Source organism: Lissotriton vulgaris, chromosome 3_1 (genome assembly GCF_964263255.1).
Source record: "Lissotriton vulgaris chromosome 3_1, aLisVul1.2, whole genome shotgun sequence".
Classification (NCBI taxonomy): domain Eukaryota; kingdom Metazoa; phylum Chordata; class Amphibia; order Caudata; family Salamandridae; genus Lissotriton; species Lissotriton vulgaris.
The window spans coordinates 1,501,642,438-1,501,663,663 of NC_141689.1; the positions used below are offsets into that span (position 1 = coordinate 1,501,642,438).

At 43.5% G+C, this 21,226-nt stretch overlaps 1 protein-coding gene across 1 annotated transcript in view; it reads right to left on the bottom strand.

Moving 5' to 3' along the window:
* STPG2 (sperm tail PG-rich repeat containing 2) overlaps nt 1-21,226 on the bottom strand; it is a 2,754,965-nt gene that overhangs the window by 2,187,037 nt on the left and 546,702 nt on the right. The window lies entirely within an intron of this gene.

Sequence of the window (21,226 nt, forward strand, 5' to 3'; positions counted from 1 at the left end):
TCCTGCATCTCAGGACTACGATGCCCTTATGCCTGTTATGCTGGGGATTTGGGCTGCTCTCAAATGGTGGTTGTTTGCTCAGTCTCTTTCCTAGGGTTTCGATCTTCTTCCTCCTCCGGCCCTGGTGGTGTTATCGAGGGGCAGGGTCGGTGGTCCCGGTTCGCGGCTCTCCAGTCGTCGAACTGGAAGGAATTTTGGGCGGTTTACTTGGCCCTTCTGTGGTTTGCTCCCCTCCTTCGGACATGTGCTGTCTCTGTTCAGACCGACAACCACGTTGTCATGCTTATGTGAATCGGCAGGGGGTCATGTGCCGGTCTCTGTTTCTCCTTTCCAGGAGAATCAGTATTTTTGCCGAGCGGAATCTCCTTTCTCTGACGGCTGTCTATCTTCCGTGAAGGGAGAATGGGCCTGCTCACTCTCTGGGCAGGGAGTTTCCTTCCTCGGTGACTATGTGTCTATCCCCTCTTCTGTTAGATCGGATTCTCTCCCGGTTCGGCCTTACTTTGCTGCATCTCTTTGCCTTGGAGGAATTGGCCCTTCTTCCTATTTTTTGCAGCCTCATTCCCTTTCGGCTGGCCTGGGCGATCGACGCTTTCTCCGTTCCGTGGTCCCTGGGACTTCTGTTTACCTTCCTGTCCTTTGCCTTGATTTCCCAGGTCATCCGGAAGATTTGAGTGAATCGGGCAGAGGTTCTTCTGGTGGTGCCGGAGTGGTCCTGGCAGTTTGGTTTCTCCTTTTTCTGGCCATGTTGGTGTGCCCCCATTGGCAGTTTCCCCTGTGTCCCTCTCCACTGTGTGCTCCTCTTCTCAGCATGGCCTCTCTGCGCCACCTCCGGCTGGGGGTTTGGCACTTCAGAGGTTAGGTTTATTGGGCCAGCATTGTTCTCTCAAGGTGGCCCAGAGCATCCAATTGTCTTGTAGGCCTTCCACCCTGAAATCTTATGACCATCATTGGAAACACTTTTCCTCCTGGTGCTTGGGGAAGGGCCTACCTTTATCCTCGTGTGCTGCTGTGCGGGCACTGGCTTTTTTGCGTGATGGGTTTGTCTTGGGGTTGGCTGTCTCCACTCTCTGTGCTCAGTGGGCTGCCATTCTTGCCTTTAGGGGTTCTTCTGTGGCTTCTGTCTCCCCTTTGGTGGCTCGACTTTTGCGGAGCTTTTTGATACAGCGTCCTGTTTCACCTTTTCCGGTTTTGGCCTGGGATCTTCCCCTGGTTCTGCAGGCCTTGATTAAGCTCCCTTTTGAGCCTTTGCTCTCTGTGTACCTTAAGTACCTTTCGGCTAAAATTATTTTTTGGGTGGCCGTTTCTTCTGGGCGGCGGGTTGGTGAGCTTGGTGCTTTGATGGCTTCCCCCCCTTTTTTGCGGTTTTTCTCTGACAAGGTGATTCTCCATCCTAGTCAGTTTTTTCTGCCCTATGTTTTATCTTCTTTCCACTGTCAGGAGGATATTGCCCTCCATCCTTCCTTGTCAACCTTGACTGGTTGGGTGAAGTGTGCTGTTATTTTGGCTTATGAGTCTGCTCACTGTCCTCTCCCTGATTCTGTTAAGGGTAGGCCCACCGAGATGTCTCCTCTTTCTGGGCCTTGTTAAATGGGGACTCTTTGCGTGGCATTTGTAATGCTGCCATGAGGGCCTCTCCCCTTACCTTTGTTTCCCATTGCCATCTTCAGTTGGGGATGGCGGCCTCAGCACTCCTGTTTTGGCTGCTGTACATGGTCTGTGATTTGTACTGCTTTTCTTTTCAGTAAATGGACCTGTATTGATGCATTTCTTGGTCTTTTTTCGCTTGGGTAATGGCTCACTGTTAAGGAAGAGGATGGGAAGATGGATGAGGAGGTAAAGACCGGTTACTCACCGGTAATATTAATAATGAGTCCTGGTCTTCCCGTCCCATTCCTGAGCCCTCCCCACCCTCTCTGTTTTTGTTTTCAAGTGAATGTTTTGTATTTGGTTTCTTCTCTGGGTTTGTTTGATATTTTCAGGATCTTCTCATGACACACATCTCCCTTTTATGCAAACCAACTAGGTGGCGCCGTATTAGTGTTAAAGCTCTGTTAGGTATAGGGTTTCTGTGGAGCAGACAAGCTGCTCACTGTTAAAGAATGGGACGGGAAGACCAGGACTCGGAGTAAAGAATATTACCACTGAGTAACCAGTCCTGACTGCGTCTTTTTTAAATGCTGTTTTAAAATCTAGAAGTGCCACTGCTGTTGAGCCAAAATGCATTTAGATTGCGGCTAACGCCAGTGCAGTTATATTTTGTAGATAGCTTAACTCTTTTACACTGTTAAGAAAAATAATGGCTTCTAATTCTATTGCCAAATGTATTAAGGCTAGTTTTGTAAAAACACGTGGGCTGTGTCACCCAAGATTGTAGAGGTTTCATTTAGTGTTTTTAAAATTAGAATTTGTATTGTTATTGAATTACTGTAATAATATTTATATGTAATGAAATGTGCATACTTTTATGCTTTTTAATGCAAATAAAGTTGATGATAATGAGACACACTGTTCTCCACCTCCACAAGCCTTTCTGATGCATGAAATCTGACTGGCTCTGTCCAGTGACCTTCCAAAGGCACTGCCTGCCTTACTGCCATACATATGATATGAGTGACTCTTCCCTACCCCCAAGAAACATTGTTGCTTGTCAAGAGGCCGCAAGCCACATTGGCCTTTCAGTGGCACTGGCCTGCCTTTCTGACCTTTAACTGACTCGGATTCAGCCCCACCGGCCTTCCAGTGGCAGACGACTCCGAGATAAAGGGGGACTTGGTGAGCGAGATATTTGAATTCATGGCAATTCAAGATGCTTCCTTCCCTAGCACTTTACAGCTTGGTGGATGTATGATGGTACGACGCGGGCTATTACCACGCGTACCGTTACAACGGTGTTTTACAACGCAAGTCGTTACCACGACTTGCGCTGTAGGGTGCGGACTTAGGAATAGTTTAATTTACTATTCCAACACCAGTCCCCGTGGATAGTAGGTAAAGTGTTGGAATAGTAAATTAACTATTCCTTGTCCTTGAGCGCCCTCCAGCGCAAGTCGTGGTTACGACTTGTGTTGTAAGATGTCGTCGTAAAGGATGTTCCCCCAGCTTGGTCATTGTTGGGTGTAAACATTGAATTTACATTATTTTTTATAGGGGAGGGCGGTTATGGCATCTATTTTAGCCTCTGTACATTTATGTAGCTACCATTTGTCAGCAGTGATCAGGGGAGGCTGGTGATTGTTGAGGTCCATCCCTTGGGACAGGTTTCCAATAGAGAGGCTTTGGTACAGCCAAGACTGTAACTCAGGAATGGCCTGTTAGGTGCAATGGTCTACCATATAAAGTGCTCTGAAAGAGCCGATATAAAGAACACAAGGTTACCTCCTTTATCTGCCTATATACTTATATTATCCTTAATGGTATTTCCACTGTGGCCAGATCAAAACCCTACCTGACAAGGACGCAAACTATGTCTGTCTTTGCTGTCTGGAGTTCTTCATGTACTGCCCTTTCTGGCATAGGAGCTGGAAGAGTGAGATTTCATTGAGGGCTAAAAGGTTGGATGAACCTACAGGGTCTGTTTGTCTGTTTTTCATGGCTGACTTTAGGTCCTCATGGACGATTCAGACACATATATGAGCCATTTATGACCTATAGCAGCATATTTCTGAAATCCTCAGTCTATGTATCTTCTATTTAAAAAATGTTTTTTTAGAGTTTTATACAGCGCGAACATCGGTTATCAGAGCACCAGTTTCATTACAGATAGACACATTAAATTTTGTTAGGCACTGGAAGATAAAGTGATTTGCCCAGAATCACAGGACGTTGAGCATCGTTGCCGAGACTCGAACCCGATTCCCCCGATTCCCCACCTTCAAGGTCGACAGCTCTAACCGCAAGGCTACATCCTCGCACCATAAATAGTTAGGTTAGGCAGATGTCCACTGGAGATGCAAGGCTGTATTTCTGCTCTTGAACGATTGTAATAGCCTTTGTTAGTTCCTAGAATCAAGGTATAGGAAATGGGGAGTTTGAGGGAAAGGAACTTTACCTATTCGCTGTGCTTTTCTCTCCTCCTTTGACTTGTCACTTAGAGTTCTGTGGCTTAATTACAGCATTTTAAAAAAGTTTGAATTGCAGGATTTTTGTCTCTGTCGTTTGAAATTCATTTACCACCCACTATAATTCCCTTTATGAGTGAACACATATTTCACCTACTGAAACAATTTGCTAGGACTGCACACTCTCTCTCTCTCTCTCTCTCTCTCTCTCTCTCTCTCTCTCTCTCTCTCTCTCTCTCTCTCTCTCTCTCTCTCTCTCTTTTCTCTCTCCCTCTCTCTCTCAATCTCTCTCTCAGTTGCTACATCTCAATGCTACGCTCTATTCCAAACTTTCTCTCTATTTCTCTCTTTCTCCTCTTTATTTTTCTCACTTTTCCAATAAAACGCTTTGTTTTTCTAGCTGACTACTCTAATTTTAACTCAGTTCTTGCAAATGCTTAGCAGTGAACTAGCTGCCAGGCTTTATGCAAATGCTAACACGTTAAAGTGACAAGCCTTGGCAAATCCACTAGTTCTGGTTGCCATCTTTTTAGTTTTGCCAATGTATATTTTGTTTTGGCATCCCTATTTGTAAAACTTTGTTTTTGGAGCCGCTGGCCTTTGCAAGTATTAAAAAAATTTCTATAAAATATTTCTTAGCCTCAAAATGAACATATTGCCCTAGTAGCCTCTGGCATAAGGGGAACAACTTTGTGTGTGAATGTACTCCTTGCTGAAAGGCTGACCCACTGTTATAGTGGGTGGAAAAAATTGTGAAAGGCACAATAGCAGATCAAGATGACTGGCTGAAAGCCCTTGTAAATATATGATATATGTAATTTTCCCAAAAAGGAAAAAGGTATAAGTTAACACCAGTCCTACATGGTTCAGGAGGGTGGTGTTTCAGGACATGGGTCCAAGTTGCAGGCTGTACCTACAAGCGAAGGGAATAGAGAGCGTGAAAGAGAAGTTGTGGATTTGAAGAGAGATGACAAATATAGTCATCAACGAGAAGGTATGGAGATGGATGCGTCCTACGTTTGAAAAACACTGTGCTGTGCTCCCATTGAAGTAGATGAGATTCACAGAATCACAGTCACAGCACCCACAGTTGTGCTGCAGCAAAATATAGAACATCACTACAGTGTTTAGGAACTTTCATGCTATTTCCAAACATTCTCTGTTTGGAGTGTGCTGTACTGCAATACATTTGTAATGACACAGACTTAAACATACTAAAAAGAGATCAGAAGAAAATAAGCTTTTCCTTATATGTGTTTTAATTCCACGCGGCATAGTTCACTGCGTGTTTGTGACCTCACCAGTACTTACCATGTGAATAGATGTGTGTGCTGAAAGTAATTTACTTCGAATATCTGGCTTGCGTGAATGAACGAGGAAGGACGCTGGGGGAGTGCAGTGACCTGCAGGACACGTCATGCAGTAGCCCCTCCCAAGGGGCAGTTCTCCACTCACCCATCCAAACACAGGCGTCACTGGTCAGGCAACACTGTTAATTAAAGGGCCCAGGTGCTCTTGCTTGCCGCCAGTTATGCACCCACCACGCTAGTGTCCATATCATTGCTGATGCATTGACATTTTAAAAATTATAATATATGACACATTTATAGGTAGGTAACACGAAAAGGTTGACATTTTAAATTAGACATGACAAAAAAGGCTATATGAAACAGAGAGTAGTGTAGTAGAAGCATCGTAAAGTGTGCTTTTAAAAAGCAAGATGAAGAAAACACACATGGAATAATATTAACTCCTTCGCCGCGGGGCTAATTCCCACGCGGCGAGGGGGCCACGTGTGGCGCAGGGGGACTCATGACGAGCTCAGCTCGTCACGAGGCACAGTGAATCTGTGCTCATGACGAGGTGAGCTCGTCATGACACCGCTCACTTAATGGAACGCCCCGCACAGGAGGGAAATTATCCCCACGTGGGAGCTCCACGGCAGTTATGACAAGCTCAGGAGTTATTACATATAAACTGCTTATTAATGGAAGTTTGTGTTGAAATGGAGTGGCTTAGTGATATGGTGCCTATTGCTGAAATGCATCATTTAGAAAATCAATGCTAAAATGTGGTAGAAATGAAATATAAACTTGATATTTTACAGGTTGATATTAGAGATGTCAGAAAATGTGAAAACATTCAAACAAGATTAGAATTTTATATTTTGAAAAACGTGCATTTACGAGATAAATGTGAAAAATGTGTGTAAGTGGTGTATTTTAACATTAGACATTTCATATAACAATACTCATGAAAGTTTCTACATTTTTATGTAAATTGATTAAAATGCATTTCAATTGAGGTAGAGTTAAATCTTATTTCATTTAACCATGCAATGCAAACTTGAAGTCCTTTCTTTTTCTTTCAAGATGCTTTTTCACTGGTGTTGAACTTTCCTCTGATTTAATACAATGGGTTGTTCTTTAAAAGTGTGATATAACCTATTTGTTCTCTACACTACTGTTCTTGACATATTTTCATTCTTCTTCTAATGTTCACAGTGAAATGTTCCTGTGGGGATAGAATGTTAACTCTGGCTGTTAACTGCAACTTTGTATTTTTCTTAGCAACGTTGGGTCTATGTGGACTTGCAAGGTTTACTGTCTGATGACAGGCAACAGAAACCAGCTTGATATTTTAATCATTTTAGGTGACATGATATTACTATAGCCATATGATGGTCTTTCGATGGTGGTTTGATCCTACGTCGCTAGGACTTTACCAAAGAACTTATAAAAGAACAAACCTCAAAGGAGGGGCACCACAGATTCTGACTTCATTTGCTTAGCGCAGAATTATTTTACCTTTATGCAACGCATACTTTTTGCCTATATGCATACAGCTCATAGACTTCCTTTGAGATGCTTTCTGAAGCATGCTACTTTGCATTACGGACTTAGGCAAATTTGGATGCTATTCGATTTTTGAACTTTTTACTAACTAACGGCCTAGTCTATGCTAAAGTTTGTGGCATATGGACCGAACTCTATGCTGAAGCTTTCTTAAATCTTTATGCTAATGGACTTGCCCTTAATGGACTCTAATAGAATCCTTTCAACCCCTTAGGATTGAGCTGTTAATCTATGAGCTATCCTGCTACCTATTTGGTGGTTGGATTCTGTAATTCTGTGGCTATTTCTGATTCAAACTCCTGCTTAAATGCTTGCCACTGTTAATAAAGCTGTTCTATTTCTAACTGAGCTGCTGAAGCAATTGCTGATAATGATGAAAATTGCATCTCTAAAACAATAATTTATATTTAAACCCATTTGAGTCTATTATTGAGTCCTGTTGTTTCATCATTTTATTGTAATTGATGATTTAAATGTATTGTAGAAAGAATCAGCAAGCTTCTCTTATTTTGTGAAGTGAATGCAGAGTTATTAGTATGTGTGATTCTTACTCGACTTACCTTCTTTAGAAGGTTGGGACTTCCAGTTGCTATACTTTATATCTACAACATGGATTTTGATAGTAGTGTACCTAAGTTTGATTTCTGACCTGTGAGCTGGCTGTCAATTAATGGTCCTAACTGGACAGCTAACAGTGAGTTTAGTCACCGTAATTTCCACCCGTCCTATTGGTGGAGAAAGAGTCATCAGAGTATCAATGCCTCTGTGGTAAATGAAATTGAATTGATCATCTAATCGTAACGGGCCCACTATGGTAGGAGAATTAAATTAGTGTAGATTAAGGGGCTGATTCCGATCTCGCCCGGAATGGCTCCGAACGCGATCCGGTCGGGAAAAGTTCGAGCCGGACGTGTGTTTTCTCTGATTGACTCGTACCACTGTACGAGTGTCAAGTATGATGCAGGAAACCTGAAATCGCCGACCGAGACGTTTCTGGGTCCTGATCACTCCATACGTGTCAGCCTTAAGCGAACCCTACCGTGCAATAGAGACGCTCGGAAAGCACTCCGGATCCGTCTCGGACAGAGGACTTTCCCAATGAGATCGGAATTGGCCCCTCAGTAGACAAAATAAAAAAATATTTATAAGTATGTTTCCGCTGGATCATTACTTTACTTAGTATGTGGGCCTAAGGCCTACTAATTTACAGGGAGGAGCGAATTGCTGAGCTTCAGTTGGTTGTGAAATTTCAAGATATTACAATGCTCACCCATCTTCCTCATCCCAGTCCTAAGGAAAGTGAGCAGAGTGTCTGACTGGTCCGGATTTCATAAAAAGAAATAAAAATAAAGTTTTTGTAAGCTACTCCCTTCATGAGAGTCACAAAACTTCTCGTTATGTGACCAAAAAGGAGGGTCTTTACTACAATTTTTCCGATTTCCTTTTCTGTGGCAAGCTGGCAATTGATTTCAACAGGACAGAGATACGTGTATTCTTATCTGTTGTCATTTGTGTTTAATAATGCATTTTCAGACAAGGAATGGGCGGTCGATTAGTGGCCACTAATGAATCTGCGGCATGGTTGGTGGTTCCTTCTTAGCTTTAATCCTTTTATCAGCCTTTTGGCAACCTCCGCCGCAAAGTGATTAAGAGAAAGCCACATGTCCCTATTAAAATAATGCCGCATTAAATAAATGTACATTTTTAAATATTGGAGGCATGAATGTTTCCTTTACAAACACCTAGCTTAAACATTGTAGCGGTCCTGCGATATTTCACAACTATTGCAGAGGGTTGCTAAGCAAGCCAATAAATCTGGAGGTTCCCCCTGTAAAGAAGAAGAACCATGCAGTTTAAGATTACTAGTGGCGAGCATATCTGCGCTACTATGGAAATGTGCTCTGCTAAATTTAAACGTGGCAGATGTCCGTACCGATGAGGAGGGCACTCCCATGGTGGTGGGCTCTGATCCAGCACCAGAAATGTAGCTGCTACAGTCTTTGATAAATAAACCAGTTAAATTAGCCTTTGCAGCCCAAGAAGGTCAGCCATCTTCTAAATCATGTAACGCATCAAATTCGCAAGCATGTAGATTCAGACCATTCAGATATAGAAGATCAATAGAGCAGATATATCCAGGGGCCAGAACTAAAAGAACTGGTCACCTACCCGATAGAAAGTCTTTCCTTCCCAGAACAAGCTATTCAGCCTAAAAGGATGATCTTTTTTTGCCAATACAGGCCTCGCTGCCCATTCATAAAGCAATCAGGAGTCTAGAAATTGGACTCATATAGCAAAAACAAGTTTTCCAAGATTCCTGGCTAGGAGGTACCACCATGAAAATTTTCAGGAAGAGTTCCCTGCAGCAGTTACAGTGGATTCTTTCATAGTGGGTCTGGTTTCGACAGACGCCATTATATTGTAAGATGCTTCCCCTGCCAATGCAGTAGAATAGAAGGTGGAGGTTGCATTAAAGAGGGCCTATTCTGCCTCAAATGTAATCCTAAGAGCTGAAACCAATGCAATTTATACTGTCCAGTAACAACTTCATGATTTCCATGCTCTTGTTGAAGAATGTTATCAATGTGAAGATTGCTCCACTAGGTGCTCTGTGATGGAGCAGCAAGTCAGGTTTTTATTTGACATTTCTTTTGATTATTTGTTCGGGTTGAATGGCTGAGGAAAAGTGGCATATCTCAATGCACTTTTAGAGTAATGATAATTCCCAGAAATCCTTGGTGACTCATCATCTCCCATCTAATGTCACAAATATGTTTACTCCACAATTAGTTGAATTGGTACAGAATTTGGCTGAAGATCGCAAGTTATTAAGCCTATCAGTCCTTTGTCAAGGGGCAGAGGTTTTGGTTTCTGTCATGGACAAGCCTCACCCTCAGCGGCTTACAGTCTGCCCTTTCATGGCAGGGGACGTGCTCCAAATCCTTACTATCCAGAGAAAGTGGGGGTGGGGGAATAAAAAAAATTCTCTAAGTATGGGACTCAGACATCTCAAATACCTGGGTTATCCAGACTGTGAAAGAGGGATACAAAAGAGTATTTTCAAGTTGGCCAGAGGATTTCTTTGTTACCACTCCAACTCTTCGAAACACAGTCAAACACTATTGATACTCAAAGATGCACAAGATTTACTAGACAAATGGGCCTGTTATTTTGGTTTCAGACTCAGAGACAGAGGTCATTGTTGTTACTCCCTTATGTTCCTCTTTCAGAAGTAATCAGTGGAGTTGTGACTGTTTTGGATTTAAAAACTATGGGCCCGATTCACAAAGGTAAACTGAGACAAAGTCTAACTTTACGACTTTTGGTATTCACAAAGGCCATTTACGAGTACTAAAGTTAGACTTTTTTCTCAATTCAACTTAGGTTTGCACTCAGTTAGACTTAAAACCAAACCTTAAGTTAACCTGAGACAAACGCCTAACTTTACTACTTGTAAATGCCCTTTGTGAATACCTAAAGTTGTAAAGTTAGACTTTTGTCTCAGTTAAACTTAAGTTTTGGTCTTAGACCAAAACTGAGACAAAAGTCACACTTTATTTCTCTTAAATGCCTTTGTGAATAACAAAAGTTGTTAGGCTTTTGTCTCAGTTTACATTTGTGAATCGGGCCCTATGAATGTATTCCTTCTCAGCATTTCAGGAAGGTGAGTTTGCGGAATATAATTCCTCTGAAAGCGCCTGGCATGTTTTTAGAGACTTTAAATATCTTGAATGCTTATTTGTATATCCCTATCCATCCCCATTCTCGTAAATGTCTACTTTGTTTGTACTGGGGAATCATTATTAGTTCTGTATGCTACGTTTTGGTCCGACTTCTGTCCTACCTTTGGCATCATTAGTGGGTATTCTTCACTTTCAAGGATTGTTGCTATTCCCTTACCTAGACAACAGGCTTATTTGTGTTTTTTCTTTTCTAAGGGTCTGGAAGCAGTTCAGCTGGTTTGCAATTGTCTAAAAGAGCAAGGATTCCTCCTGAACAAGGAAAAGTTGCATCTTCAGCCGGACCAACAGGTCCAAATCATTGGGGCTTTGTTCAGATTCTATGTGGGGAAAGTATTCCTTCCAGCAGCACATCACAAACAAATTATGCGACGATTAAGGAGTCATCTAGAGTGCCACCAAACCCCAGTGAGAGAATGTGTCTGCACTGCGGAGGTGCACGTTCTAGGGCCCTCCCCAACCAAGTCATAGTGCCTGCGCAAATGTTTATGGGTTGCTTCCTGCTGCCAGGGTGTCTGGCACGCTTGACCTTCCCTTTACGGAAAATGGCATGTGTTCAGCTCTGCGCACTGGTGGCTACGCTGTTCCGCCCAATTGTGGTAGACCTATATCTCTTTGTGCTGTGTGACATGTTTGCAATATTCTGCCCCAAGTCAAATGCACTTTTGTCTCTTCTTTCTAGTGCAGCTGTATTAGGGACTATGTAGGAAAGTAGGATCTGCTTTCGTGCTTACCCCCACTTTTTGCTGGTGTCAGTATGTTTTTGTGACTAGTCTGGCTGGGATTGTGCTAATCGGGACCCCAGCCACTATGCTTCATCCCTAAATTTGAAATAGTAAGTACTCTGGTACCTCCACAACTGGCTAATGGTGTACCCTTGTAAGTCCCCAGTATATGGTACTGAGGTACCCAGGGCATAGTTACACCAGGGGCTGCATCATGTTTTGTGCCACCTCTGAGAGTCCACTCAAACTGTTTTTCTACAGGCCTGCCATTGCAGCCTGTGTAAGCTTGTGCTAGCACCACTTACAAGAGATATATGTTTTCTTATATTTGAGGTCATTACATTTAAAACCTATAAGTCACCCCTAAGGCAGGCCTTTTAATCCTGAAGGCAGGGTGCTGGGTTACAAGTGCGAGGGTGCCTTTGCATGAGCAGGACACCCCTACAAACCCCGAGTCGATTCACCAGGCTTTGTAAGTGCGGTCAGCCATTTTGGTTCATAAAGTGGCCATGCATCATTATGCGATGGCTAACTATATAGTGGCTGTGCCGAGCCTGGGCAAGTTTGGTATCAAACATGTTGGAATCATACTCCAACACCGTTACGGGTGTAGGAGGTTTGATTCCATGCACTGGGGGCTCCTCCAGGAAGCTCCCAGTACTCCTGGTAACAGCGTTCCAGGATCTGCCAGCAAGCTAGTGGTACTGCTGACCTCAGACATGATTCTGCCCTCCTGCTGTTGAGCTGAGCTCGAGCAGGGGAAGGAAGAACAATAGGTTTCCTGTCACAGGGAGGTGTGGCCCCCTCCCAGACAGGACTTAGTGTATTGGGCTGGGTTGGGGGTGCTTGCCAGCACCACCAGACTGCTTTGAAGGGCACATTTGGTGCCCTTCTTGCATACTCTAGTTGGAACCAGTTCAGTGAGCCGTTGGCTCCCACTCTGGTGCAAAACTGGGCAAAGGAAATGGGAGTATATTCCCCTCTGTCCAGCCCCTCCTCTGGGAGGGACCCCTGAGTCGTCCTAATCCCTTTCTTAGCATATAACAGGGCTTACCTGTGAGTGGGTCCTCAGATTCATCGTAGAACAAGACTCAAGCCTGAAACCACATCACTCTCTGACTATCTGGACACCTGGACTTTGCCTGGAACCGGCCCTGCACCAAGGAAGACTCCTGCTGCTCCTGGTCTCACTGTTCTGCAAGTCTTCTTTGTTGCCTGTGTCTGTGCTTCTTCCAGGATCTTCAACAGACCTGTGAGTATAAAGGACACCCAAAGTTGTCTCCCTTGGAGTGAAGGAGGAACTTCCCTGCATTGGCGGGCACTGCAATGAAGCTGACCGGTCTGCTGCACCTAAAGTCCCATGGACTACGAAAGGATCAGCAACACAGGTGGTGATTCTGCAAATCCCTCGAGGCCTGAACTGTCCTCTCTGCAATTTTGGGGCCAGTATTCCTCATCAGAACCTCTGGGACCAAACCCCTGTCCTTCGCATTGACTTGCCCATGCCAAGGCTTGTTGGCTCTGCCCTCCAGAGATCTTTGGGCTACAAGAAGCTCCATCCTCCAGCATCTCTTCCTGCCGTGATCAACATCCTCTGCACCGTGAACCTTCTTCTTTGGTGAGTGGCTCAAGGTCCTCTTGCGACACCTGTGTGTCCTCCCCGGGGTCTTCTCCTGCTTCAGTGGGCTCCCCTGATTTCTGCGGGCTAGCTCAGACTCTCTTGCACTTGGTGAGTCCCTTGGACCTTGCTGGTCCCAATGTTGCTCCTTCATCATTTTCCACGCCTGTTGCTTCTGCCAAGGCTTGTTGGTGCTCCCGCTGGACACCAACCCCCTGGTTCTCAACTTCTGATGTGGGACAGCTCGTGCATGGCTCCTGGTCTTCCTCAGCATCACCTGGTCCTCACAGCTGCATCATCACTTCCATATTCTCTGTCTTCTCTGGGCATTGCTCTTCCATGCCTCCTTGTCACCTCTCTGTGGCATAGATCCTGTCCCCTCTGCTTGCAGATTCTTCTTTTCAAGAATCCACCCTTGGATTCCACTGGACTCTTGCACAGTCTTCTCCAGCGGCATCTTTACTGAAGTCCTCCATTGAGTGTATACGGCGGTTTCCAACGTCACTTCGGACCTATGCACCCAGCCTCCCTGGTGTAGGTATCTTGGTTCCTCGGGTATCCACTGGTGCGGTGACTCTCCAACCTTCTGTCTTCCACTGGGTTTCTTAAGGGTCCACTGGGAAGGTTCCGTCTTTTTCAAAACTGCAACCGCTACTTTCCAGTTGACTTCTATTGAGTACGCGGCTGCGTTTCCACTCTGCACACAGCCTCCATGGGTTCCTGGGTACTTGACTTGGGTGGTTCCTTGCGTCCCCATCTCTTATGAGTCTCCTGGTCCAAATCCTGACTTTGGTCGAAGTTCACATTCCATTTTCTTAGTATATGGTATAGTCTCCTCCTGGAGACCACTGTGCATTGTGCTTACTTACCTGTTTGCAATTTAGGTATTGTATGTATTTGTGTTTATATCTACGGGTAGGAGGTATACCAATGTATTAGTGAGTGTTATTTAATAAATAGACATCGTTTTCTATATACACTGTGTTGTTCTTTTTCATTTAACCTACACTACATGATTAGATCTGGTAAAACAAGCTGCTTAACACCTTCTGGACTAAGCCTGAAGGCTGCTTTCCACAGCTGCCAGTTAGAGAGCTTTCTGCGGTTGTCTAAGACCACAAAAATCACCATAAGGGTTGTCAGGATTAGTGCATGGGTATTCACTTAAATAAGTGAGCACCATATACTAAGCCAGCCTCCTACAGACTTCATGTTCCAGATGCCCCAGAGGAAAACCATCTTGGATATGGCTGAGATGTGGCTGAGCACATAAAGGGCGCCACGCCCTATGAGGGCTGCTCACTATTCTTGTGTTCTTGCCGGTACAAGAGTTCATGTCTCTCTGTCCTGTTGAGGGGTCTACCTCTGATCCTGAACATCACGCTGGTAGCATGAGAGCATGTCCAACAACATCCTGTTCCCAGCTGGCTCCCACTGCAATCCAGAATGCACAAAGGAGTAGAGGAGTCCTCCACTAGTGCCAAACTCACAGAGCAAGCCGCTCTTTAATCTCTGCATGTTACTTTCAACACCTGTTGTTGTTGTTTAATAAATACGGATCTGGCTTGTTCTTTGAATTCCAAGTATAGAATCCTTGTGTATGCTTAAAAACTAAGATGGCATGAACTTTGTTAATAATTTATTTAGCAGTTATTAAATCGTGAAGAATTTTGCGTACAAATTCTGATATTGCCTATAAACGGGTGTATGGTCTCACGTGTGGCGTTTTCTTAGACGTGGGCATTTTATCATATCTAATCTAAAAATTGCACTATTGCAACACTGAGAATAAGGTGGGGACGATTTTTGCAATGCTGTGAATATAATAAGCATCATTGCTAGAATACTGAGAGTATAAGAAGCACCATAGTTATAAAGCTGAGAATATAAAGAAAGAAACTATCAAGCCAAATTGTGAAACAATTTATGTTGGTGATAATTGTCATATACAAATCAGTTTGCTTTACAGATCTCTTTCCCCACTGTTCCCTTCACACACCCTTTACCTCACCTGGCTACTCCAATACTCATCGCTATTACTGTATACTGAGTTGGAGGTGCCTGGAGGTGGGCCTCAAAAGCATCATACAGATCCCGAGGTAGATGGCCACTATGACAGAATGTTGAGGATGCAAGGGAACATGGCAGTGACTCTACGAGTGTTTCCTTGGGCCGGCCTGCACATTTAATATCTGATGTTATGCCTCTTGTCCCACTGGTTCCCAAACACAAAAGATTACGGCATAATGGTACTGGACTCTCAGTGTCACAAAAATGTCAGTGGTTACTGCTCTTCCACTTGAGTTAAGGAAAATCTTTAAGCTCTCACCTTCCAGTGATAATAACCATAGACATGAGCAGTCTGGGGCGGGGTGGGGGGGAGGCTTTCAAGAACCAGTGAGTTCAAGGTCTTTAGCCACTGATGAAGCATACAATTCATTTTCCAATTGGAGTAAATTTGCAGCAGTTCCTAAGGCACCTCTAGTGTTTGCCACGCATCTCAAGGGGTGAGTAGTCCAAATAAGAACAGGTCACAAGAACATATGTCAATCAACTGAAAGATACCAAGGTTCCATGCTTAGCCCAATTAGTGGAGCAGATCGAACTTGGGTGGAAGAGAAACTCTGGTATATCTGACAGCAATTTATCATCCAGGGACACAGTATGAGCATGCCGACAGACTGAGTCGAAGCTTCTTATTCTCTGTGTTCATGTCTCATTCCCCTTGGGTTTTGGAACTCCCTGGATAGATCTTTCCACAGGGCTCCTTCCTACCCAGGATCTGCTTTTTCAAGCCTTGTCAGGAAGCCTTGACAGAGGATGCTTCACGCTTCCGGTGGCCCAAGAGAAAACTTTCTGCCTTTCCCCCATTTGCTTTTCTACTCAGTGTCTTAGTGAAGATCAGAGTTGAACAAGAGGAAGTTCTTCTGGTTGCACCTTATTGGTACCGTAAACTCCTGTTTCCATGGCTTTTACCAATTGCGGAGCAACCACCCTATGCCTTTCTGTGCTACTTCCTCTTCTGAGATTTCCTCTGCTAGCAGAGAGTATTCAGGTTGTCTCTAATGGTTTCGGAATTGAGAGGCACATGTTTGAATCTTTAGGTGGTTCACCTATTACTATGTTTATCCAAAATTCCAGAAAATAAAACACTTTAAAAGTATATCAAATACAATGGAAAAAATATTTCCTGGTGTGAGGCTAAGACTATAGTTCTTTCCTCTTGTGAAGGTGATAAGAAGTTTTTGCATGACAGCTTTCACCTGGGCCTGGTCATCCAGTGGGCAGCTATCAGGGCACTCAGAGGTCCCTCATTGTCATGTTTTCTTAACCTAGCCGCTCGTCTTCTTAGGAGTTTCAATCTATGTAGGTCAGTGGTTCATTCCCCAGTTCTCTCTTGGGGTCTTCCTCTAGTCCTGAATGTGATTCAAGGTGCTCCATTTGATACTCTTGAAATAGTCTCTCTGAAACATTTGACTCTTAAAGTTGTTTTTCCTTTTGAGGCTATAACAACTGGCTGGAGATTGGGGGCAGTTGGGGCCCTACTTAACTATGACCCATTTCTTAGGTTTTTTTATGACAATGTGGTACTGAGATATGACCCTCCTTTTTTGCCCAGATACCCTTCATCTTTTGACCTTTCCCAAGACTTAATCTTTTCAGTGCTTTTTCCTTACCCTCCCCAGATCTGGAAGTTTTGCGACATTTTTGGGATCTCCATTGAGCCTTTTCAGTTTATCTCTAAAGAACAGCCTCAATAAGAAAAACTGTTTTTTTTATTTGTCACTTTTGTGCTAGCCAATAAGGATCATCGTCTTCAAACCTCAACTTTAAGCAGGTGATTGAGAATGCATATCAGAATGCACATGGTTTAGGGCCGATCCACCAGGGGAGTAGCTTCTTCTTGCACTGCATTCAAAAGAGCCTCTCTAAAAAACCATTAGTGTGGCAGCTACTTGGCCCTCACTGCACAGAATTATTTCCCATTACTGATTACAAATGTGAGAAGTGATTTATTCTACTTCTGGGCAAGCAGTATTATAAGCAGCTCAACAGTAATTTTTTTGTCACTTCGTTTAATAATTTTCCCGTCTGAGTGGTGCAACATTCTGGTGTACTGTGAGCTTTTATAGTAATTTTCTTATATAGGAAAACTTTGGTTTGCACTCAGTTGTATTAGGACTGGGGGAAAGAAGACAGGCGTGGATGGGAATGCCTGGATTGCTTATAAGTAATCTTCATTATAGAGGATCGGAAGGATAACCTGATTTCTTTAGTAAAGCGTGGTATACCAGGAAGCATTTTACTAATGCCCCTCCTTACAGGTTACATAACAGGAAGTTGTGTGACTCTCATGAAGGGAGGAGCTTGCAAAATGTTTTTTTTATTTCTAATGGTGAAAGCAGTACCACTGAGATGCTTCGCTTGTTTTCGTTACGAATGTGATGAGGAAGACTATGATTTGGAGTAATGTAATCTACTCTGCAAGTAATCCAGGCATTTTTGCACATCTTGTGGCTTTGACACAATTCAATGTGTCCAACAACAGAAAAGGAGCGTAGATTATAATCCCAGAAATTCCGTTCAGTTAATCAGCAAAATAAAAGCATTATATTGTCCCAAGTATATTCAAACATAGATAATTTGTTGGGATTCAGTTATTCGGGAGTCTTCAAATTCCGACTTTATTCATTAAACTGCTTTTTTTTCCATTCAGCCCAACCAACGTGTTTCGTCCTTTAGGACTTCATCAGAGTTCTGTATCACTTCAGTGTCAAATATCTGAAAGTTATGTTATTCTCCTCTATCCAGTCTCCTCATGTAGAAACAGTCGTAGCTGTGGGAGGTATAGTATCCCCTGTTCTATCTTTCTCCTTCGTGTTTCAATCTCCAAATGCCACAGGAAAAGCGCACAATTCAATGTATACACAAGGGTTGTATGTTAGCCCCTTCAGGATAGTGAATATGGTCAATATGAATCCTATATGAGACACCACTAAACAATACTTTAAACTACTCCAACCTTGCGTTCAGTGTCTGAACAATAGGGAACACTACCAATTGCTTTATGAACAGGCAACAAGAATCCCAGCACCGTCAAGGGTTCTGACATAATAAAAGCACTTTGGGGCTATACATTAGCACGAATGAATGAGCTGTACAAATGCCCTAAGCATGACATAATAGAATCACAGACAAAGCAAAATGCTACCATGGCTGTAAGTGTTCATCTTATGTGAATTGGTGTCTACTGCTGACATTTTGGCTTAGTGAGTAAAACACTCACGTCTGATAAATGTGAAGCACTGCATATGTTAAGTTCAAATTTTGTCACTGCTGACTAGATCTTCGGTGCGTCTAAGTTTAGCAATTTGAGTACCGTGAATTGGGTAATAGTAACCAGAGGTTGAAGTGGGCGGGCACTATTGGCACCGAAGTTCTTTTACCTTTTTATCTTAAAGCGGAACCGTTCCTCGCTTTCTTTACATTTGAAAATCGTTAATGGACGCCATTTAACAGTACATTTTCTCCAGTGACGCCTGGAGCCCGAAGGAAATCCAGGATGACTTGAAAACTGTAGAGCAGGGATCTCCAAACCGGTCCTGGAGGGCCGGATCCATGCCAGATTTTTTTAAATAACTACATGTATCTCAATGGGGATATCCAAAAAATCTGGCATGGATCTGGCCCTCCAGGACCGGTTTGGAGACCCCTGCTGTAGAGCATCTTCACAACCTCCCAGCATCGACCGACCTTCTTGATCTGCATTGCAGTCGGTGTTGCAACTCTGGGATGAATAACAACTCCTGGCTCACACCTCTTCCTTAACACAACTTACACAACTATTACTGAAGCAAAGACATGGACTTCAGCCTCTCCCTGCACTGTAATTAAGAGGGAGAAACATTTGTGCCTAAACTCTGAAAGAAAATGTTTCCCAAGAAAAGACTGATATAAATTCGTACGACGTTGGAAGGTTATGTACATCAGTGTTTCTTTTCTGATTTTCTTTCAAGCATTGTATAGTACGGTTAAGCATTTTCTGAACTGGGGTGGCAGAGTGGGCTAAAGAACGGTGATGGATTAAACTCCTGACTGGATGTGAGTGTTTGATTGATTCAGATGCTCCGTCCATCACCACCCCCTTTTGTACCGGTTAAGCATATGTGACACACTTTTCTGCCACCCCCAGGTGTAGCACTGGTAGGACTCTTCGGCTGCAGATATATCATGAAAATGTTCACAAATATACTGTTGTGAAATCTTGCTTTAGGGGAATTCAGATGTAAAGCCGGTTCTTGAGAATCCATGTGACCAGCATGTGAACTAGGTATACGACTATTTGCACTGATAAAGCGACTTGTTGTTAAGATGTTAAGATGCTACCTCGACTGCCAGTGGAGGTTGGCCTAGACCAGTGGTCTTCAAACTTGTAATGGTGCACTCCTTCCCCCCCCCCCCCCCCCCCACCAGTGCAACAAAAAGAAAATCATCGGCCCCCTTTCAAACATGTTCACAATTATTCTATTAAACTGGCAATGTTAAAATATATCTAGACTTATTTAAACATTGCAGATAAGTTCTGTTACTGTTTTAAAAATGCAATCAAATACACGATTGCCAAGCATACTAGGCTGGACAGGTATAAGTATAAGGTGTAAGTATCCACAGTGTGAATATTAAAATGAGGGTGGGCGTTTTGAAGAATATTTGGAGTCCCTGCCCTTTTGCTACTACCTCCCAGCCAGCATATAAATGACAAAAGATGGTAGTAATGGCCCATTACAGAGAGGCTTACTGCGGCTCATGTTTTTTGCTGCTGAAAACAAAGAACTGGCATAAGCATAATGCTTCTTTTGACTAGAGCCTGCCCTCCTCCAATCACTTGAGGCCCTCCAGTTGGAAGACCCCTGGCCGAGACGTTCATCCTTCTGAGGTGAATCTAAAGAGTACCAGTAGTAATAACGGATGGCAGAAGGGGGGAAGTACAAGATTAAAGGGAAGCAAGAGGGGTACGAGCAAAAAGTGGGGGACGAGAGAGAACAGTTTTCTGCTCATGCTGGCTGGACATTGTGCTGTTTCATTACGGAGCAGATGCCGAAAGAAGACACGCTGGGGGATATTTACAAGGAAGTGGCAGAGTGAGGCGTTAGCCGTCATGGCTTAACTCCTCACTCCATCACTTCAGAAACGCAAGGCTGCACCGTATTTACAAGGATATGGTGCAACCTTGGGTTTCCACCTGGACTGGCGCTACACTTAGCAGCTTAGCGCCAATATAGGCACCCTTGCACCTTAGTGCTAGGGTGTCTGCGTGCACGGAAAGATTGTTTATGTACAGGAAGGGTCCCCTTCCTGCACATAAACAATCTTGAATGACATTTTGTCACTTGTATGTGTGCTGCTTAATGCAGCACACATGGAAGTTACAGAATGTCATCTTTTTTAAGGATTGTCTATGGGCAGGAAGGGTGACCTTCCTGAACATAAACAATCCAAGGCAATTTGCTTTTTCCATGTGTACTGTACAAGGCAACACACGTGGAAAAAACAAAAATGAGGCGAAATAAAGCATTTCTCCTCGTTTCGCCAAGTTAAGATCAGGTTTTCCCTGCCTTCTATCGCCCTTGTAAATAGGGGGCAGCGTCAGAATTAATGGGTGTTGCAGTTGAACGCCCACCGCAACGCCCACCGCTCACCCTTTCACGCTAAGCATAGCCTGACCCAGAGGCCACAGTACCATCACTTCTTTATTTACGCATCCGTTATTTACAGTGCTTGTTAGAGTCGGCGGAAGCGCTATATTAAAATCAAGTTATTGTTGTGTTGTGTAGAACAAGGACGCTTTCTCTTCGACAACTTACTACAGGCTCATAGGAATTAATAAAGGAAAATTATCAATTTGTATACGCATTAAAAATATATATATTAGCAAGAAATATGAGAGCTGAGACTTTACATCGAAGATATTGTAGATTCTCCTCGCAGGTTTGACCCGGTGCACTAACCCTTACTTCTCGCCTCGAGTTAGCGCTGTCTTGACTTCACTAATGAATTTTCTGGCTCCCTCTCCCTCTGCAGCTCTTTATGAAGGCTATATTCCTCATTACGTATCATAAAATGACATATTTTGACAGTTGCCGCTAAAAATTCCTGACAGTTAAATGGTCGATTGTAACTCACATCACAATGAAAATTGCTGGCGTTAAATGCCATCCGATAAATA